This window comes from Chrysemys picta, chromosome 6 (assembly GCF_011386835.1).
Source record: "Chrysemys picta bellii isolate R12L10 chromosome 6, ASM1138683v2, whole genome shotgun sequence".
NCBI lineage: Eukaryota > Metazoa > Chordata > Testudines > Emydidae > Chrysemys > Chrysemys picta.
Window position 1 is genome coordinate 51,228,095 of NC_088796.1, and position 20,946 is coordinate 51,249,040.

Here is a 20,946-nt window from a genome sequence, read left to right on the forward strand (position 1 = left end):
TTGTGAAAGATATCCATGAACTCATATTTGTTTACAGGCAATTTAATAATCAAGGGAAATGAATTTGTGTAACACTCTTTTGTGCATCAGTTAAGGTTGCTCAAGTACAACCATCAACCCAAATATTAAAAAAAAATAGGAAATTCACAGTTAAGTTCCATCAAGCACATACACAGTAATCAGTCAACAGCAACATCTAGAAAGCATAGTCTTTATCTGGACCCATTTGACACATACACATCATTCATCACAATCATAGGCTAAGACTCTTTTTTAAAAACAAACAGCCTTGAAAAGTTAGAAAATTCGGATTTGTGTCCTTTATGGCTGCTTTTGATGTAAAGGAAGCCTTGAAAGGGTTTTTCTGGAAAAAATAATAATTAAAAACTGGTGTTTTGTCTGCTTCTGTTTTACATTAGAAATTCAGATTCTTGTTTGGAAGACTCCATGACTAGAGAGCTAATGTGTAAATGACATCACAAGAAACAAAGGGAAGAGAATTTTTAGTCAGAATGTTTAAAATCCTTTGGTTTTTGTTTAATGCCTGTTTAACTAGTGGATACTAATAATTTTGAATAAAATAATCCTTTGCTAAAGTGTCAATGTCCTCACCCTCTCAGTTACAGTGTTAAGAGATCATAAACATGTCTGAGACTGCCGATAGTCCTCCAGCATCATCAGGGTAGATCAGACTCTTTAGCCAGGATTTCACTGGGAACCTTTGCCAGTATAATAAATTTGATTAGGGATATAATTTTATCCAGTTAGTCCTAGTAATATCCTTGTACCAACCTAAACAATTCTCCATCTTTGGGAATTTCACCCTTCAGATATTTTCAGGCTTGTGTTTCCCTCCACTATTGAAGATTACATTTTCTCTTGGCTAACCAAGTGGCAGTTAGCTTTCTAGAGCAGATTGCCTAGTTTATGTAACAATTTGCAGTCCTTTTTAAATGTTAAAATTAGATATTTGATACAAATTCATTATTTTTGTTATACTGATTTGTTTTAATCATCCCTCCCCAATAATAAATTCAACTGTGGGTAAAGTTGTGAAGATTCTGAGATCTATTTTAAGGTCTTCTGAGACTTGGTTGTGTAAATACAGTACTGTGATTAAAGATGGTTCAAACCTTCTGATAAACCTTTAAGCATGGTTTGTAAGTCACTTTAATTTTAAATTAAACAATTATGAAAAGGACTTTCTAAACACATTGATATTTTACCATGGAATGATCACAGCTTGACAGTATTTGATTTTGATTCTGGAATGTTTGGTTTTGAGAATAATGTGTCTCTAAAGCCTATTTTACTAACATCCTTTGGTTTAAAGGTCACTGATGTCCATAAAAGCTTTTATCTATTAAAACTTCAGAATAGGTTTTAAAGTTGCTTTGTTAAATATAAATTGTGAAATCAGTTGGTTAGAATTGTTTTGTATATTTGGAGGTGCAATGCAATCAAATAGGTAAGTGCAGAGAACTGGGAGTCAGAAGAAATAGATTCAAGTGCCAGCTGTTTCCCTGACGTGCTGTTTAAGCTTGGTTAAGTCACTTCACCTTTCTAAGTTTTCACAGACCCAGGTTGTGTTTGCAAAGCTAGAAGTTAAGGGAATAAAGCTATCTTTTTATTTGTAAAGCGACTAATTATTCTGTATCAAAGTTGAGACACATTTTGGCATCAAAATCCTTCCTCATACAACCCATAAAGCTGTTAAGAAGCATAACTCTCAGCATTTCAAGTGGCTAAAGTGGGACACAGCACCACTCAGGTTTGGCCCATCTGCCCTTCCACGGATGGAGACGAGGGGGCTGACAGACCAACACTGATTGGTGTTGCAACCTAGCACATGAAGTTGCAATTCCACTCAAATTTGGCCTTGCCACCTCTCCAGAGACATAGAAGAAGTAATGGCTAGACCATACCTGAGTGGTGCTGTGACCCCATGTAGCATTGCAACCTGGCACTCAGTTTGAGTGCCCTCAGAAATGGGGGAGCCTGGGGCAAACTGCCCTTCAACTGGGACTGACGGGTTTAGAGTTCAAAGCAGAACAGTCCCACAAAACCTGGGACTGTTGGAAGGTATGAAGTTGGGAACTCTACACTGCACAAACACGTAGTTGCTGTAGTTCTAGTTTACTGTTGACATGTTCCTGGTTAAAGCAGTTTATGGTTATTTAGGAGTGTCTCTCTCTTTCAATTTTTTTTAAGATTTGCACATTTACCTTCTATCTAGAGTTAGTCTATAGAATGAATGATCATTGCAAAAGTAACAAGCCTTTACTCTCAAAGTCAATATGACTTCCAATGTAAGTAAGTAAGGACTACTTGTGCACGTAAGAGTTTCGGGATCAAGATCTGTATGATAATTGTGCTACTTTGAATCACACTAAGCTTTAACTCAAGATAAAATATAGATACACAATATTCTATAGTAAAATGGGATGTTGCCAAATGTTTACATTAATCCTTCATTGAAGCCAGTGGAGTTACATCAGGGATAAATTTGGCCCCTTGTTTCATTCCAACTTTAAAAACTTATCTGAACAATATAAAGGAAACATTAGATTGTCCTAGTGAAGCATGTATGTTTATAAGGAATTCCTGCTGCATGTTTTGTGGTAATGAGATCATGTATATCATTATGGATTCCCCTGCTGCAGCTTGAGTAGTAACCACATTTTCTGTTTGAGTGGTAACATAATGCATTGTAAGTAGTTGCACATTTCTCTGGTGACCCATACCTCTGAGCATTTGGAGGACACACACACACACACACACACACACACAAATAGGGCTGGAGGGATGGCTCAACCCCCAGTATTCAGGAAATTCAGAATTTAGTTTGAAATATAACTTCCTGTTGTGGCTTGGCAGTGCGGGGGATCTCCAAAGGGTGGATAGTTTTCCTTACCAGATGTGTTGTAATTGCTAAGCTCAGCGGGGTAGGTAAGTACGGATTTTTGTACTTGAGAAAAATAGTGATATTTTTAACATTCCATTGAAATGCAGTACACTTTTTTGAGAACTTTTTGGAGGAAAATAATGGGAAACTAGAGATATCTTGCTATTTGAAAGTCGCTCAGAAATTGGCAGAGTTAGCATGTATGCTTTAAACTTTAGACTTTTGGGATTTTGGCTATTTGATGTTACCCCTTTGATTTTATTTTAATGTAGGGGTCTTTTTAAACAAAGAAAAAATCTGACATAAGTGTAGGCCTGTCCCTGATGATCTACATGTAGTAAATTGGTTTTGCTCTTACAGCCTGTGTAAATGCATGTTGTGCATTTGCGCTCATTTGAATGTGGTGGATGTGATATATCTTGACTTTAGCATAGCTTTTGATACGGTCTCCCACAGTATTCTTGCCAGCAAGTTAAAGAAATATGGATTGGATGAATGGACTATAAGATGGATAGAAAGCTGGCTAGATTGTCGGGCTCAACGGGTAGTGATCAACGGCTCAATGTCTGCAGCCAGTATCAAGCAGAATGCCCCAGGGGTCGGTCCTGGGGCCAGTTTTGTTCAACATCTTTATTAATGATCTGGATGATGGGATGAATTACACCCTCAACAAGTTCGTAGATGACACTAAGCTGGGGGGAGAGGTAGATATGCTGGAGGGTAGGGATAGGGTCCAGAGTGACCTACACAAATTGGAGGATTGGGCCAAAAGAAATCTGATGAGGTTCAACAAGGACAAGTGCAGAGTCCTGCACTTAGGAAGGAAGAATCCCATGCACCACTAGAGGTTAGGAACTGACTGGCTAAGCAGAAGTTCTGCAGAAAAGGACCTGGGGATTACAGTGGACAAGAAGCTTGCTAAGAGTCAGCAGTGTGCCCTTGTTGCCAAGAAGTCCAACGGCATATTAGGCTGTATTAGTAGGAGCATTGCCAGCAGATGGAGGGAAGTGATTATTCCCCTCTATTCGGCACTGGTGAGGCCACACCTGGAGTATTGTGTCCAGTTTTGGTCCCCCTATTACAGAAGGGATGTGGACAGATTGGAGAGAGTCCAGCAGAGGGCAACAAAAATTATTAGGGGGCTGGGGCACATAACTTATGAGGCAAGGCTGAGGAATTGGGGTTATTTAGTCTGAAGAAGAGAAGAGTGACGGGGGATTTGATATCAGCCTTCAACTACCTGAAGGGGGGGTTCCAAAGAGGATGGAGCTAGGCTGTTCTCCGTGGTGGCAGATGACAGAACAAGAAGCAATGGTCTCAAGTTGCAGTGGGGGAGGTCTCGGTTGGATATTAGGAAACACTATTTCACTAGGAGGGTGGTGAAGCACTGGAATGGCTTACCTAGGGAGGTGGTGGAATCTCCATCCTTAGAGGTTTTTAAGGCCCGGCTTGACAAAGCCCTGGCTGGGATGATTTAGTTGGTGTTGGTCCTGCTTTGAGCAGGGGGTTGGACTACAGGATCTCCTGAGGTCTCTTCCAACCCTAATATTCTATGATTTGGCACATGGAGCTTACTTTCAGTATGCTTAGTAACTTCACATAATGAAAATCCTGAAGTTGATTTGAAAAATACTGTCCATATGAAATACACAACTTTCACTGAAATAATGTAGGCTGCCTTATATTTTTTAATTTCATCTTTTAATTTCAACCAGTTTTAAAAACATATAGTATTGCTTCAGTCAGTGCTGCCAAACCAGAGCTACAGATGGCTGGGAATTTTCTGTTGGAATAATCATTCAAAGGAAAATGCAGTTTCCACAAAATTGAAATTTTCCATGGGAAATTTTTGACATTGCCAACAATCTTTTAATTTGAGGGTGGGAGGGGGACCAATACAAAACATTTTGTTTAGGGTCAGTTTGGCCCAAATCAAAATATTTTGGTGTGTTGAATTGACCTGAAAAGTTTCATTTAGAGTCAATTCAGCATTGAACAGCATTGGCCCATTGTGGCACACTGTTTCATGGGAAGTGTAGTTCAGAGTGCCTAATGTCCTCATTCTCCTATTGGCTGGGCTATACCTCCTATGATGGAACACATTCTCTCCTGACTGAGCAGTGTGGTATATTATAGGAGTCATATGGCTATGGATGCATCACGGGAGACATTGTCCAGCCAGCCAACCTGGTCCACAGATCAGACCCATCAGACCCACACAACATCTCCCATGAAAGAATGCACCACAATAGGGAAATGCAACTTAATGTTGAATGACTCTAAATGAGACATTTCAAGTCAGTTCAATAAACCAAAATGAAACATTTTGCTTTGGTAATATTGAAATGTTTTGTTTAGAAAATGCTAAACTGAAACATTTCACCATTTCAGAATTGAAATTTTTCTGAATGTTTAGTTCCATGAAATATTTTAATATTTCACTTTTTGTCCTGATTAGGGGAAAAATAAATGCTAAAATATCAAAATTTTCCACAGGATGGACATTTCAATTTTTGCTTGAGCTTCTCACAGTTCGTAGTGCTGACCAGACTGCACATGTTCCATCCCCACAGAGTGACTATCTATGGGCCATCCCCTTGCAGCGCCTACGTGTGGCAGGACTGTTCATTTACCATCCCCAGAGAGCAACTGCCCAGATTTATAGGGGCAAAGCCAGATTTTCCCTGTAATTGCTACTCCCATATTCTTCAGACTAGGGCCAGATACTGGAAATGAGAACAGGGAGCTTGTCTCCCCTGTTCTATCGATGACCCTCCGCTGGCACCAAGCAATGTGGAAGAAAGAAGCTGTGTGATTTGCATGTACAAGGGACAAAATCTGGAATAGGGGGAGGGAAAGTAGTAGATTTTGACAAGGAATCTAGCAAGACAGGGACTGGAGTTGGGATAGAAAAACTGACTAGGAATAGGTACGGTTACTGGTTGAGCAGGAAGGCTGGGACTGGGAGCCAGTGAGGAAACACCAGGAGCTAGAGGAAAGTGGGGAGACTGGGACTGGTTGGGGAAGGAGCCTGTGGGTGGTGATGGGTAGAAATGTGGGTGGTGGTGGGTGGAATTGAGTGGGTAGAGGAGAGAAGACAGATTGTCCAGGACTTGGGGTGTGAGGGGAGAACTGGGATAGGCTGGGCAAAGAAACTAACAGGGAGCCAGGGAGTAGATGAGAGAGAAGCCTGAGATTGGAAAAAGAGTTTGGGGTGGAAGACATAGAGAGAGATGGGGTAAGAAGCCGAGGGGAAGATGGGGAGAGACTGGATGAGGAGCCAGGGGGAAGACTACTACTGGCTGGGAAAGGAGACTGGGACTGGCTGTGGGAGGTATTGAGAGTTGAGGGAGACTGGGACTTGGGCAGCAATCCCAAGGAGGGATTGCTGGAGGAGGAAACTAGTTGAGCAAAGGGACTGGGATGAGAGGCCTGAGAAGTAGAGTCTGGGACTGTATGAAAAGAGAATGGGACCGGGTGAAGGAGCCAGATGCAGGGAGGAGACTGGACTGGGACAGGGACATGTTGTAGGTGTCAGTGGAGAAGTCTGTGCCCCTTAGAGAACACTGCCTCATGCAGCCTGGAATGGCAATAAAGGCTCCAGAGTCTCACCATTCCTCTGCTCTCAGCAAATATCTGTGAAACCCACTGGCAAAATATATTTTTCATCCTCCCCAGTGCTGGTCAACATAGAGGATGATAACCTGCTACTGGTATTGGTTACTCTGTTAGCTCAAGTGGCAGAGATCTGTTCTGTGAATCTAGTTTCCAACCCTACTGATGAACCATGTAGGAATCAATTTGATGCCACATGATGGAATTTGTATTTGTTTGCTTTTCTAAAAATCTAGGAAATTACACACAAAAAGCTACATGAAAAGAGCCTTAAGGTTGCAAAGTCAAGCGCTCAAAAGTTAGGAGTCCTAGGGGAAAATCAGAACATGATCGGTACATGATAAAGACTGTATCATAATGAGTACACACAACGGGGCTGAATTAAAATTGCACAGGCAACCTTAATTCTGGCATTCCTTAACTTTTGAGTGTTCAACTTTGCAACCTTACAAATATTCTTTTAAAATAGTTTGTGTGTAATAATATGTGTACACACTAGTGATGACCCATGGCTTTGCCACTCAAGTTTATGGTAAGTATGAGTGAGTGTGAGGTTGTGTGTGTGTTGTGCTGGGAGATTTTTGTGTTTTGTGTGGGTGGCAAGTGAGGGGTGTGTGCTGTGATGAGGGGCTATCTGTGTTTGGGATTATTGTGTGTGCTGATTGTAGTGTTGTGCTGGGAGATGTGTATGTGCTGGTTGTGTTGATTTGTGTCTGGAGGTTATGCTGGGAGATTTGTGTTGAGGTGTGTGTGTTACGATGTGCTGGAAGTTTCATGTTGACTTCTGCAGGTGACACAGACAGGTGTCAATTCTGCAGTCTTCTTATATACATACCCTATTGTATCATACATACACATTTATGTACATACATGCATATGTAAATATGTCTGTATTTCTATAAATTAAATGGCTACACCTGACTTTTGTTTGTATAATAATCATAATGTATTTATATGTTGAAAAGTCTGTATAAACATTCACTAAGGCCCAGATTGTGCAACCTGTAGCCTGGGGAAGATCATTGGGCCCACCTCTGTCTCAGTGAAGCCAATGGGAATCTGCATGGGAGCACCCAACACATTACAGGCATGGGACCTAAGTAATTCATTTTTAAAATATCATATGTGTGCTAAGCCCTTATTCTAAAATTACACCAGGGAGAATTTTACAACTGCATTATAAACAACTTCTTTGCAGGATTTTATAATAAAACATCAGATTTGGCCTTTAGTTTTGTAGTAGTACCAGACAGCCTCAGCAGCAGATTTTTTGTTTGTATAGAGTTGAATGTGGGTTTTTTTTTAAAATCACTTATTAATCTTAAACTATTTTTCTTTTCACTGAATTTTTTGTTTGGCAAATGATTACAGTTTAATAAATTATAGGAAGAGATAGAATGAATTTTGATACTGGGTACTAGGTTATTTCCTTTACATAATCAGGAGTAATTTAAATAGTAAATGTGTTGAGATTTCTGCAGTTCCTCATTTAGGCTACGTGTAGTAGCATGCAGTACAAGAAAAGATTCTTTCAGCAAATGTTTAGGAAAATACTTTCCAAAAGATCTGTACAAGATTAGAATAACTGAGTGTTCTTCTCACTGGCTTCCTGTTTTGAAATTAAATGTCTTCAGGGTACTTAGAATAACTCATTTTAGAAAAACAAGAACACTTTAACCAATTAAATACTTCATCCTTTTAGATATGATTCCAGTTAGTTAAAAAAAGAAAGGAGTACATAAAGTAGTCCCTGAGACCCCTTAATTAACCTAGGAGTGGCTATATTAATTCCCAAAGCCACAAATTAGCTTTTGAAGGAAGTTATAGGAGACAAAGCATAACCAAACATTTTTAGATCTAGATTCTGGCTTCCTCTGTGTATCATGATCAGTGAATCTGGACTCAAAGGGGCCATGTTTCCTTAAGGGATTATTATTAAGGGGACACCAAGGAACCAGGAATGCAGGGACTTAGGCTGGAAACAACTCAGCTGTATGGATGGAGTAGTCTACAGGGTTCGGTAAAGTTCCAGTTCAACTTAACCTGCATTCAGCATCTCTCTTTGCAAATGAAATGCTCTGCCTATGCCTATACCATTACTAGCCAAAATTTTGCTGATTTTTCTCTGTGGTTTCAATTTCATGAGGTCCTGAACACATCAACTTCCACTAAAGTCAAATGAAATTGGGAGCACTTAGTATGTCCCAGATTCAACCCTTTGAACATGAGGGTTGTGTGGAAAGGTTAGTGTTACTAGTGGGTCATGGCTAGTGGTGTGTGTTGGCAGTGATGGGAGAGTGTAGCAGTTGCTGTTACGACTGCATTCTTTCTCCAGTACCTTTAGAGACATTACATTTTTCAAATGCAGAATACTTCCAAGAACTTTAATACTCTTTGCATTTCCTCTAATGTTGTAGTGGCCTTATAAGCCACATTACAAGTCTTAGTGCTCACTGAACACTCTGAGCAATAGTCAGAGATCACTGTGAAGAACACCTAAAAAAAAAATTCCCCCCCCACAGATTTTAAGGCTAGACCTTTATGATCATCTAGTCTGACCTCCTGACATAAAACAGGCCATAGAACTTCACTCAGTAATTCCAGCATCAAGCCCATGACCTCTTGTTAAATTAGAACATATTTTTAGAGATTTTAATTTTTAAATTCTCCATTTAGTATACCATCTTCTTAGACACTTGGAAATATTTGTTTCTTACCAAATGCAAATTTTTGTTTCTTGGTTTGTGTTTCTAATTGATCTTGAAATTACAAAAGAAAAATATCTTTTACTTTGTTGGACAACATCATTGGTAGCAGTGCAGATCCTATATCCTAGAATAGGGGTTCTCAAACTTTTGTACTGGTGACCCCTTTCACATAGCAAGCCAGTGAGTGCAACCCCCCCCTTATAAATTAAAAACACATTTTGGGGTGGAGGCTGACAGCTCGTGACCCCCTGAGGGGTCCCGACCCCCAGTTTGAGAACCCCTGTCCTAGAATAAGGTTAATTAATTAATTGCTACTACAGAGCCAGCAGAGGGAGCAGCTAACATATTTAACTAGGTTACAGCTGAAGAGTCAATTGTACTTTATTTTAGCTTTTTAATTTTCTCAGATTTCAAGATTTTTAATATTTGATTATTGAAAATTCAGCTGCATCTGACATTTGTGATGTTTTTCATTGTGAAGTTTTCAGTTTTCTAACTGTTTTTCAATTATTCCTTGGGTTACAAGACTTAAAGAGAGCTTTTGGATAGGTGTATGCTATTAAGATGCACTCATACACCGAATAAACTTTCAAGGCCTACCACTGAGCAATTACTTCAACTTGCAAAAGGGTGTCATGTTACTAAGATGAATTCACGTAGTTAATGATTCACAGACTATTTTGATTTTGCATGTCTGTGTAAAATATCCATGGCAACACTACTCTATGTAATAATTTTTCCTAGTTGTACCTTTTTCCTGGTATCCCCACTTCTTGTATATACTTTCTTGTATCCTTCCTCGGTTATGGTACTGATAGACCACCATAGTTTCAATGTCATTTAATTTAGACAGTGCTATCCACCATTACAGAATGTTCAGTCACATACTCTTGTTTGACTACTTAACCTGAAAGGGAATTAGGAAGGTTTTTCTTGTCATATGAAAAAAATTCTCCTGAAGAGGGATAATTTTAACTGATTCATTGTGACCTGGAAAATTGTTCAAAATCTAAATGCAGTGTTTGCTTGACCTTGAGTCAGTGAAAAGCAAATCCTAATCTTTGGAGCACAGCAAGTTTCAGGGTGTAATTGTGTTAGGTTGACAAACTAAATATGCATACAGTTTGTTATAACTGAACCTTTCCTAGTCATACATTTTGTCTTTACATGCCTATATAGATATTCCAGAGATCTGCATTTTTTTCCTGCAACAGTTGACCTAATAGGATAGGAGAGATGTATTTCATAGGATGTTAGTAATGCAATAACTTGTGCAGGGCCAGCAAAACTTGAACTCTAGTCACAGGACCCAATCTAGTTCCATACAAAATCAATAGGAATATTGCTGTTGACTTCCAGGGGAAATAGCATTAGGGTCTTAGACGGAAAATAAAGGAGGAATGTTTTTCAGCTATATTTTTATACATATTTAGAAATTTGGGATCTGGAACAGTTGAAATTTTTTTTTTAAGTTTTCCATTCACCTTTAAGGACAAAGATAAACTAAATTACATAGGAGATAGTATCAGCTAGTTCAAGTACTGTATTTCTGGTTTTGCTAAGATCATGTGAAAAAATCACAGAATGTAGTTTACCAATAAATTGCAGTCTATCAAGGAAGATGGCTATCATATATTGTCCACCCAAAATATTTATTTCTATATTGTGCTTTGCTAATTGGGTTTATAGCTTACAAAAGAGCACATATATACGTAGGTTGGAGACACTTGCTATGACTCCATAGTTAAGGTTGAGTTCTGTTTTGCAGTTAAAGCAGGGATTCAACTAGTTTGTTATGCATGATTATTGTTCTGAAGTCCAGAAGGTGGTGAGGGCAGACCAGTTGAAAGTCTCTGGGAAAAATGGAAAAAAAATAGGGGTAACATCTTGATATGGGTCCACTATAGACCACCAAATCAGGAAAAGGAGGTGGATGAGGTATTTCCTGAACAAATAACAGAAATATCCTGTTAGTAATGGGAGATTTTAACTATCCAGACATCTGTTTAAGAAGTTAAAAGGCGAAACACAAAATGTCCAGTAAGTTCTTGGAATATATTGGGGACAACTTCTCATTTAAGAGTGTGGGAAAATAACCAGAGGGACAGCCATTTTATATTTGATTCTGTCCAACAAGAAGGAATTAATTGTGAATTTGAAGGATGAAGGCAATTTGGATGAAAGTGATCCTGAAATGGATTTCCTTATTTCAAGGAAAGGAAGGACTGAGAGCAACAGAATAAGGACAACAGACTTAAAAAAAAACAAACTCAGACTTTAACGGACTCAGAGAACTGGTAGGTAAGATCCCAGGGAAAAAAAATCTAAGGACTAAAGGAGTTCAGGAGAGCTGGCAGTTTCAAAGAGACAATATTAAAGGCACAACTGAAAACTATCCCAAAATGAAGGAAAGATAGGAAGCTCTTTTAATGACCTGAAAATCACAAAGGAATCCTACAAAAATTGGAAACATGGACAGATTGCTAAGGAGGAGTACAAAAGAATAGTACAGACATGTAGGGACAAAATCAGAAAGGCTAAGGCACAAAATGTGTTACAACTAGCAAGGAAGATAAAAAAAGAGGAGGTTCTTTAAATACATTAGGAACAAGAGAAAGACAAAGGAAAGTTCAGGTCCTCTACTTAGTGGGGAAGGAGATCTAATAACTGAGGACATCAAGAAGGCTGAGGTGTTTAATGCCTATTTTGCTTCAGTCTTCAGTAAAAGATTAATGGTGTCCAGATACTCAACACAATTAATATTAACAGCAAGGAGGAAGGAACCAAGCCAAAATAAGGAAAGAACAGATTAAAGAATACTTTAATAGGTTAGATATATTGAAGTTGGTGGGACCTGATGAAATTGTCCTTAAAGTATTTAAGGAACTAGCTGAAGCAATCTCATAACTGCTAACAATTAGCTTTGAGAACTCAGAGGACGAGTGAGGTCCAAGAGGACTGAAGAATGGCAAACATAATACCTGTCTTTAAAATAGGGAATGAAGAGGAACCAGAGAATTATAGACCATTCAGCCTAACTTTCATACTTGGAAGAATAATAAAACAAATAATTAAACAATTAAGCACTTAGAGAATAATAGGGTTATAAGGAATAACCCCCATGGATTTGCCAAGAACAAATAATGCCAAAGCAACTTAATTTTTTTTAATAACAGGTTGGACAAATACCTATCAGGGATGATTTAGGTTTACTTTGTCGTGCCTCAGAGTAGGGGTCTGGACTCTTCCAGTCCTACATTTCTATGATTCTGTGAAAAATACAGTATATCCCCCCTAAACTTAAAGCACTTACCCTTTGAGTAGAGAATGAATTTTCTGAGAATTTATAAGTAAATATTTAGTTTATTAGTTGAAATAATTACAATGGAGTCCTTTAAGAAACTGAGCATCTGTGTTGGTCCCTTGTTTGTCCCAAATGATCTAAATAAGAAATTAAGACACACATTTCAAACTTTCCATATAGTTAGAATTAATTGAAATCTTGTACATAGGCTATACTTGAATAAATTAGATTAGCTTAATTACAAAGAGTTAATGGTTTTTTTTTCTTCTAATTGCTGTGATTATATAGGCTACCAACAGGCTCAGATCAACAGCACAGCTAACTTGTAAAGGGGGCCATTGTCACATGAGAGGTAACTCAACCAATCACCACCCTTCCTCTACAGAGAATTAGCATGCAACAATTTTGTTGATTGTAATGAGTCAATGATATGAAAGATTGTTGGTCTGACTGGTAGTTTGGCTCAACTCTCACTGTTCCTTAAAGATTCCAAGGCTGCGTACTAGGTTGGGCATCAATACTTGAAAGGCTTCTCATATCACTGCTGCTTATGCTCCACTGTATGTTGTGGGAGCACTGACAGAAGAGTGCAGAGGGACTCTTTATAGCACAAAGATATTAGGACTAGGCTCTGCCTGCCTCTCCTCCTCTTAGCATCAATTTCTTTTAAATGTAGCCTTAACTCTGAATTTCCTGGATTTGTAATTTACATCATCCCTGTGATGCTTTCCCCCCTTAAATTACTGATACATACTCTCAGTCTTAACTCCATCTTAACATAGCTTTTTGCCTGAGAAGTTAAAGAGGATCTGCATTTTTCTTGCATAAAATGAAAGGAGTCTAAGGGCCAATCCTGTTCCCTCTGATTTCAGTGTGAATTTTCCCATTTAATTCAGTGGGACCAGAATTGGGTCGCTGCTGAGATTATCAATGCAAGGATAATAATTCTTGTTCTTTGAGTGATGGTCCTATATGGATTCCAAATATGGGTGCGCATACGTGCCATGTGCTGGGGGCAGAACAGTTCTGTAGCAGAGTCTGTTGACCCGCGCATGCGTGTTGCATCGTCCTTGTGTGTGCAGCCGAGACTATAAGAGGCCATGCGGGTCAATGCTGCCCCAGTTCCTTCTTACCGCCACATGGCCCAGGTAGGAACTCCTGTTCCTCCCTGTTCTTAGCCTTGTTAAGAGAGTTAGTTGTCTGTTCTTTCTTGTGTATATAGCTGTAGATAGTAATTTTTTTCTTGTTTTTTGTAGTGTTAGTGTTCTACGTAGATAGGCTGGCAGATCTCACCAACAGGGGAAGAAGTCCAAAAGGAAACCTAAGGATTATGTCCTGACAAGTCAGCTTAACCCCCCCCCCAAACCTGTGCTTCATGTCCACACGCCCTCTCTGTGAGCGACAAACACCAGTGGTACCTTTACTTCCTCGATGAAGCCCATGTTGTTGCCCCTTGCACAATCTGCCATTCCTTCCTGCTCCGATTCCAGAGCTACACTCAGATCCTTGGGCATTTATACTGCAGCACTAGTACTGCAAGCCCTTCAAGTACCAGTCACCTCAGAGACCGAGAATACCATCTTTCTCCCACAGTTGCTGGCCTGAGTATCCACCCGGAAGGCAACTCTGCTATTTGTGGAGGCATCCATTCTCCTCTTCCTCTGTTGTGCACCAACCTCCCTGCCAGAAGCAGTAGGTTTAACAAGATGGTTGAGAGCCATGCTAAAACCACCGCAGAGTTGACCTTTGGAAACCAACTCACTCCCTTCCATTTGGTCTGGGTGGACATTACAGCAAACAAATGGGTCTTGGACATTGCTGCCTCTGGCTGCACCATTTAATTCACTTCACTGTCCCTCTTCAAGGACCCTTCTCATGGAAACAGAAGTAACCTAATTACTTTGTCTAGGAACCATAGAAGAGTACCACAGGAGTACAGGGTCAGAAGAGGTTTCTAATCCCAATATTTCCTCACTCTGAAGAAAGACGTCTTTATCTTTTCCTAGATCTGAGGAGACAAAACAAATACATACATCATCTCAGATTCAGAATAGTGGTGTTTGCCTCTATTATTCCAGCACTCCAAGATCAGGACTGGTTTGTGGCTCTCAACTGACAGGACATGTACTTCCTGTGGGCATGGTGGATGGTGATATGGAAGTATCTGAGATGCACATTGGGGACAAGTCACTGTCAGTACAAAGTACTGCCTTTTGAATTTTCCAAGGCACTGAGTTTTTTTGAAATGCCCCACTGTAGTGGAGGTGCACGTGAGGAAGAAGGGTATCCATGTCTACCTGGATCTGGCTGACTGGCTGACAGGAGGCAAATCACATCAGGCCTCTGCTTCACCCTGTATTCTCTTGGTTTGGCTTGCTGGTGAACTACAAGAAACGGTCTCTCAGCCCTTCACAGATGATAAGAGTTCATAACAGGATAGATTCCACCACTGCAAGGGCTTAGTTATCTCAAGACAGATCCATCACTCTGGTCATTACTGAATGCAGTGATTTCATACCCAATGTTAATGACCCCCAAATCTTTGCCTAATGCCTTCCTTCTACAGTGAAATCAGGGCCTTCTTTAAGTCTTCCTACTGATTCCCAGCATGATTGCTAAAGACAGAGGAGATCAGGGGGAGTCAGTCTCACAGCTTCCTATTGGCCAAGAGAGTTCTGGCTGGTGGACTTGCTGCAGATGTCCATGCAACCATTGATCAACCTCCTAGTCCTGTTGCAAGATCAAGGTCAAGTATTCCATCCAAATCCAAGGTTGCTGCAGTTGATTGCCTGGATGTTGGCTTGCTATGTTCCATGGAAAGGTTCTGTAAACTGTCCATGAGGAAAACTTGGCTCTTCCTAAATGGAACAGGTTCTCGATCTGGGTAGCTCAACATGGTCTAGACCCAGTGAAGGCCCTGATACCAAAGATTCTGGACTACTTGCTACACTTAATGCACTCTGGACTCTCATTCAGTTTGATTAAGATCCATCTGGCAGCAATATTTGCATATTATCCACCAATACTCACTTTTGATCTTCTGTTATCCAAGAGTATCCAAATTTCCACAGGGTCTTATGCATATTTACCCACTGTTTAGAGACCCTGCATCAGCAGAGGACCTCAACATCATCTTTCACAGACTTATGGGGTCCCCTTTGTGTCCCAATTGGATTGCTCCATCTACCATCTTACTCTCAAAATGGTATTTTTGGTCACCCTCACTTCAACCGGAAGAGTCAGCAAGGTCCAGGTAATCATGGCAGACCCTCTGTATACCTTGTTTCATAGAGATTAAGTGGTACTGCGACCTCATGGAAAATTCCTCCCCAAGGTGATTTTGGAATTCCATTTGAATCAATCAGTTTACCTGCGTTCTTCCCAAAGCCATATTCTATGCAGGAAAGAAAAAGCTGCACACTTTGGACATATTCAGAGCTCTTCAATACTATATTGATAGGACCAAATCTTTCAGGCAGTCCCCACATCTATTTGTAGCTGGTCTCTACAAATGTCAAGCCCTTAATCCTAAATACTTTCAAAATGGATGACATGTTTTATCTCACTGTGCTGCCACTGACTGATATTCCTTTCCCACTGACAGTTAGGGTTCATTGCACCAGAGCTCCAGTAGCATCCTCAGTATGGTGCCAAATGTCAGTGTCCAAAATCTGCAAGTTTGCTATGGGGAGTAGCCTCTTAAAGTTTGTCAAACATTGTGCACTGGGCTTGGCTGCTAGATCAGATACAAAGTTTGGGAGAGCTGTACTCCATACTCTGTTGAACTGATGCAGTTGATACACCTCATGCCCACCATCCTGAAGAGGATACTACCTGCCAATCTCCTACACTAGGATCCATACTGACACATACTTGAAGAAGAAAACAATTGCTTACCCTACAGTAATTATGATTCTTTGATATGTAGTGAGTCTGGATCCACAACTCATCCTCCATCCATTCTTTCAAAGTCCTCAGCTAACACAGGCTTTAAATTGTGAGGGAACTGTGGGAGGGTCAGGGTCACTCTGCCTTTTATATGAATATGAGGACACAGACAGTGCCCTGATGCATGCTGTATTCAAAAAAGATTTTGAGGTTGAACACATGAGGCGCATATGCACCTAGAGTAAGAGCCACACTGACTACAACATCTCAAAGAACCACGGTTACTGCAGGGTAATTAACTACTCTTTTTAACTCCCACTTGCTTCCATTTTCAGTAAATTGCTGACATTTCTGAAAAATATTGCATATGTCAGTGTGTATTACCTGGTTTATATTTGTTTGTTCATGAGAGAAATTCAGTAATATAGAATTTAACACATACTGTTGTGCTGTTTTGTTTTTATTTTAATTAAATAGTCACTGGAACTAAATGCAGTTATAACTACAGTGTTTGTTATATATTTGGTTTGTTTTTATGAACCTTGAATAACTGTGCTGAATCTTTATCTCTAGATCTGCAACTTGTCCTCATATGTTAATAAATCTTTGGATGATGCTTTCATATTGCTGATGATTATCGTGTTTTTTATGTACTATTTATAAAAAAAATTAAAATGACTAACATTCCAAAATATTAAATACAATATCCTCATTGTATTCCTAAAATGGTAAAGCTCATATATCTAAGGCATTAAGTGGAATTTTGTATATTTTTTAAAGAAAAGTTTTATTTCAGCTTTTGTAAAACAAACAAAACAAAACAACCCCAACAAATCCTAGACACTTGTAATTCTGCCTCAGTATAACAGTACAAAAAGAATAAAGAGATTTTGAAAGAAATCTCTACGTTTAGATGTACAGCAAGTTTTCATGGTCTATTGCTTCTTTCACTTGAATAGATTCTGCTTTTCACTTGTGATAATAGTTTTAGAGCAATCAAAAGACAAATCTAATTTCCAACCATTAGAAATGATTGTTAATGCATGAGAAACTATTATAACTTTATGTATGGCATTCTTTGGGGATGGAATGCTTGGATTTTGCCTATTGGTATGCTGTTAATGGGAAAAAAAGTTGCATTCTCTATTTCCCCATTTATCTTTTTCTAGGGAAGTGAATCATTTTTATAATGACTAGGTTCTTTAACAGTCTTATAGCAAGAGTACTGACAGGCAATAAAAGGATGTTCCTTTGGGAGCTGAACTATGAAGAATCTATATGACCACAGGTATCCATTGGTTGTCTACATTAGTTCACTTTTGAATTGTTTGTGTGGCAACTTAGTAACTTTCCAAGGAAACTGTTGAGTTCAAAAGGGCTCATCCATTTCTAACTGTGATCATTCTGGGAATTTAGTAGTTAGTGACAATGCTTAAGAAACTATTTTTAAGGGGAATTTTTTTGCTTGTGTTAAGTAGCAGTTAGGGGCATGGTAGCATCTTACACATGTTTAACCAGGTCTGCACCAGGCCAACAGATTTGGAAGATATATAAGCTTGATACAGAAATAGAAGTGGTGATCCATAGCCACCCAAGCACTTTCAGAGAATGGATCTGCTCAATGAATGTAATCCATAAAACCACTATACTCTACTCCTTCAGATCTCTTCATGTCACCAACCTCTGCCACATAGCTTATAAGAAATCAGTGAATTAATGATAGCTATGTTGGAAAGCATATGGGGATAGTTGACATTTCCTTTATCAATTTCCAATAAAGAACATTTGCAATGTATGTATGTAAAAATGGATGTATGTGGTAATCACATTTGTACATCAGTCATCTTAGATTGTAAGTTCTTCAGGCTGGTGACAATATTTCTGTGTGTGTTTGTACAGCACCTGGCATAAAGGGAACCCCAAATCTGATTAAGGCCTCTGGGTATTATAATAGACATATTTAATAGAGGTTGGAGACAGTGACCTCATGCAGATGTGCAGTCCTCTGAAGAACCTGGTCCTATCTTCTTCTGTGTGGCTGTCATGGAATTTCTAGAGCTGAAGTCCTGTTACTGTGTGAAAATAAAAATAACTTACCCTGGGTGTGTGCTGGAAGCCCTGGGAAGTCTTGGTCTTTTTCTCACTGTTCATCATTGTGATGAATAAACTTCAGTTTGATGGTCCACTTGTCACTTCTTGAACAACAACTGAAATTCAGAGTTGTGCTCTGCAAACTGCACAGATTATTCAATTTGTCTAACTTTCACGTTATCATCCAGCCTGGGAAGAACTCCTGATCAGGTGTCAGAAGGCACACTCTCTCCTTATGTCATCTGGTGTGACTTTCAGGCCATAAATGTTTGTTGGGGTTGTGGGGAGGCTGCTGTCAAGTGGTTGGATTCTTATCTCACTACAGTTGTACACAATGTTACTCCATTGATTTTTTTTTCCAGTTTTACTTTTGATTTACGCCATAGTAAGTGAGGGGAGAATCAGGCCCAGAAATTCAGTGTCTGTGATGGGTTAGCCTTGAGATTCTGCATAGAGCAGCAAACATACAGAGGGGCAAAACCAAACTGCAAAGTGACCTGGGGAGAATAGAACAGATGGGATTGCAGTCAACCAGGGGAGACTTAGTATTAATAAATGTAAAAAACATGCAGGGGGAAGAAATCAAGATCCCTAAAACAATCTATCCAAGCAACTACACCTTTCACATTAAAGTTTATTTAATCTTATCTGATTAATACTGTTTTAATGTTAGTTGTACAAGTTTGTGGGACCAAGCACTGTACTTGCCAAAGGGAAACCATGGAGTTGGGAGGCTGGGTGGGGAGCTGCTCCATGAGAGCGTTTCTGTTTCCTTACAGTATACTTGAAAAAACGAGAACCACAGAGTTGGAGAAACATTAAGAAGCTCAAACATTATTCATTTGTTGTCAGAGTTAGAGCATAAAACAGTAAGATATCAAGAGCAAACACATTCCGAGCAACTGAAAAAACCTAGCTTACTGGTACATCTTTCCTCTCATGACTAAACTAACAATACCAGTAACTCTGTATGTGTCACCTTTTCCCCTGCTTCCTCCCAAGTGGCTAACCCACAGCAGGAGGGCATGGAGGTCATGGCACCAGTGGGAGATGACAAACATGGGAATTAGGAGGATAGGCAACAGTAACTTAATCACAAGGAGAAATGTGCCTGCTCTTGGTGAAATCACTGCACTTCCTCCCCCTTCTCCTCCCAAAACAGTCCTCATCCTGCATTTCAAAGGGAATTTTGGTGGGACAAGGATTGCAGGCTCACACTCTTTTTGTGTATGTGGGTGGGAGAGGGGAAGACACAGATTCCTTTTGATCATGTAACTGTTGTCTCCTTCCCAGTTCATGCTATGAACTTCTGTTCCCTATCCTTCCCATTGAGGCCTATCCTCCCAACATGACCTGCCTTACCCCTCATGGATACAGTTCTTATTAAATACTGTCAAAAACAAGTTAATTCTTCACCCCCCAGGATCTTTAACTTGTCTTCTGCCTCACAAAGGGATAAAATAGTATCTTTTGTTAGAGAAGAAATGTGTTATTTTGCCTTCAGAAGGATGTGCAACATTAATTCTTATCTATTGATGTAAATATTTTATCATTTAAAAGGAACGGAACAAATATATTGGGTAGAAGAGAGAGCTAAAATGTCGAAGACAACTTTTGATCAATTAAAATTAGTAAGAATGCATTTATAAAGGAACCAATATCATTAATTAGGCTGTAGCTGCTTATCTTTTTTATTATACATACATTGCTGTGGGTATAGTGCTTTAAAGCATCTGCTCAATAGTCCGTTATGATAGCACAAGAACGCTTTTTCGTGAGAGTAATAAAGTAACAGATGCTTCCTGATGACAACTTCCCAATTTGTTTAGGAAACAGTCAGTCAGTCCTGGATTCAGTTTTCCCTTGCAGTGTGGCAGCCATGCAAGCAAATTCTTATGGAGAAACAAGAACTGAGAAATCAAGTGGCTGTGTAATTTTTCTAGGAATTATAATTTAGCCAGAAATCCCTATTTAATAACACTTTAATAAAATTAGCATTTTATCCACTGTGCAGATAAATCTTTTTGCCATAGTGAGTATCTAAACAAAATCCATCAATTCAACAACAGAGCTAGCTCACCCTCTTTATATTTATATTTCCAGGAATATTTTTGGAGCAATGGTACTGTGCATGTTATGACCTATCAATGCTCAAGAGTAAATTATTTATGTTGCGTTGTAGCTGTCATAATACCGTAGTACATAAAGTACTGTTAACAGCTCAGAGGGTGCAGGACAGTAGTATATATAGCAAGGAAAGGAACACATTAAAATTTTTAAAAACAACCTATAAATAGGCTATCACATGGCTTATGGATTTTATTTTTATGTATTAGTTATACCTTCTGTTATTTATGGCTCTGTTAGTGATTATGCAAAAAGCTATGGCCATTTGTTTAAAACCCCCTCAGACATATCTTCTGTTGGGCCAATGT

General features: G+C 39.3%; 1 protein-coding gene and 1 long non-coding RNA gene across 6 annotated transcripts in view; one reads left to right on the plus strand and one right to left on the minus strand.

Moving 5' to 3' along the window:
* Positions 1 to 20,946, plus strand: part of ATG10 (autophagy related 10) — a 157,984-nt gene that overhangs the window by 84,128 nt on the left and 52,910 nt on the right. The window lies entirely within an intron of this gene.
* The window catches only part of LOC135984283 (uncharacterized), a 58,963-nt gene continuing 50,629 nt past the window's right edge, over positions 12,613 to 20,946 (minus strand). For 2 of the 3 annotated variants that reach the window (XR_010602210.1, XR_010602208.1), the window contains 2 exons: positions 18,518 to 19,008; positions 12,613 to 12,669 (listed from right to left, as the gene is read on the minus strand). This is a non-coding gene — a long non-coding RNA (uncharacterized LOC135984283). Of the gene's footprint in view, positions 12,670 to 12,693; positions 14,541 to 18,517; positions 19,009 to 20,946 lie in introns of those variants that run through there. The other variant, XR_010602209.1, reaches the window with a different exon arrangement.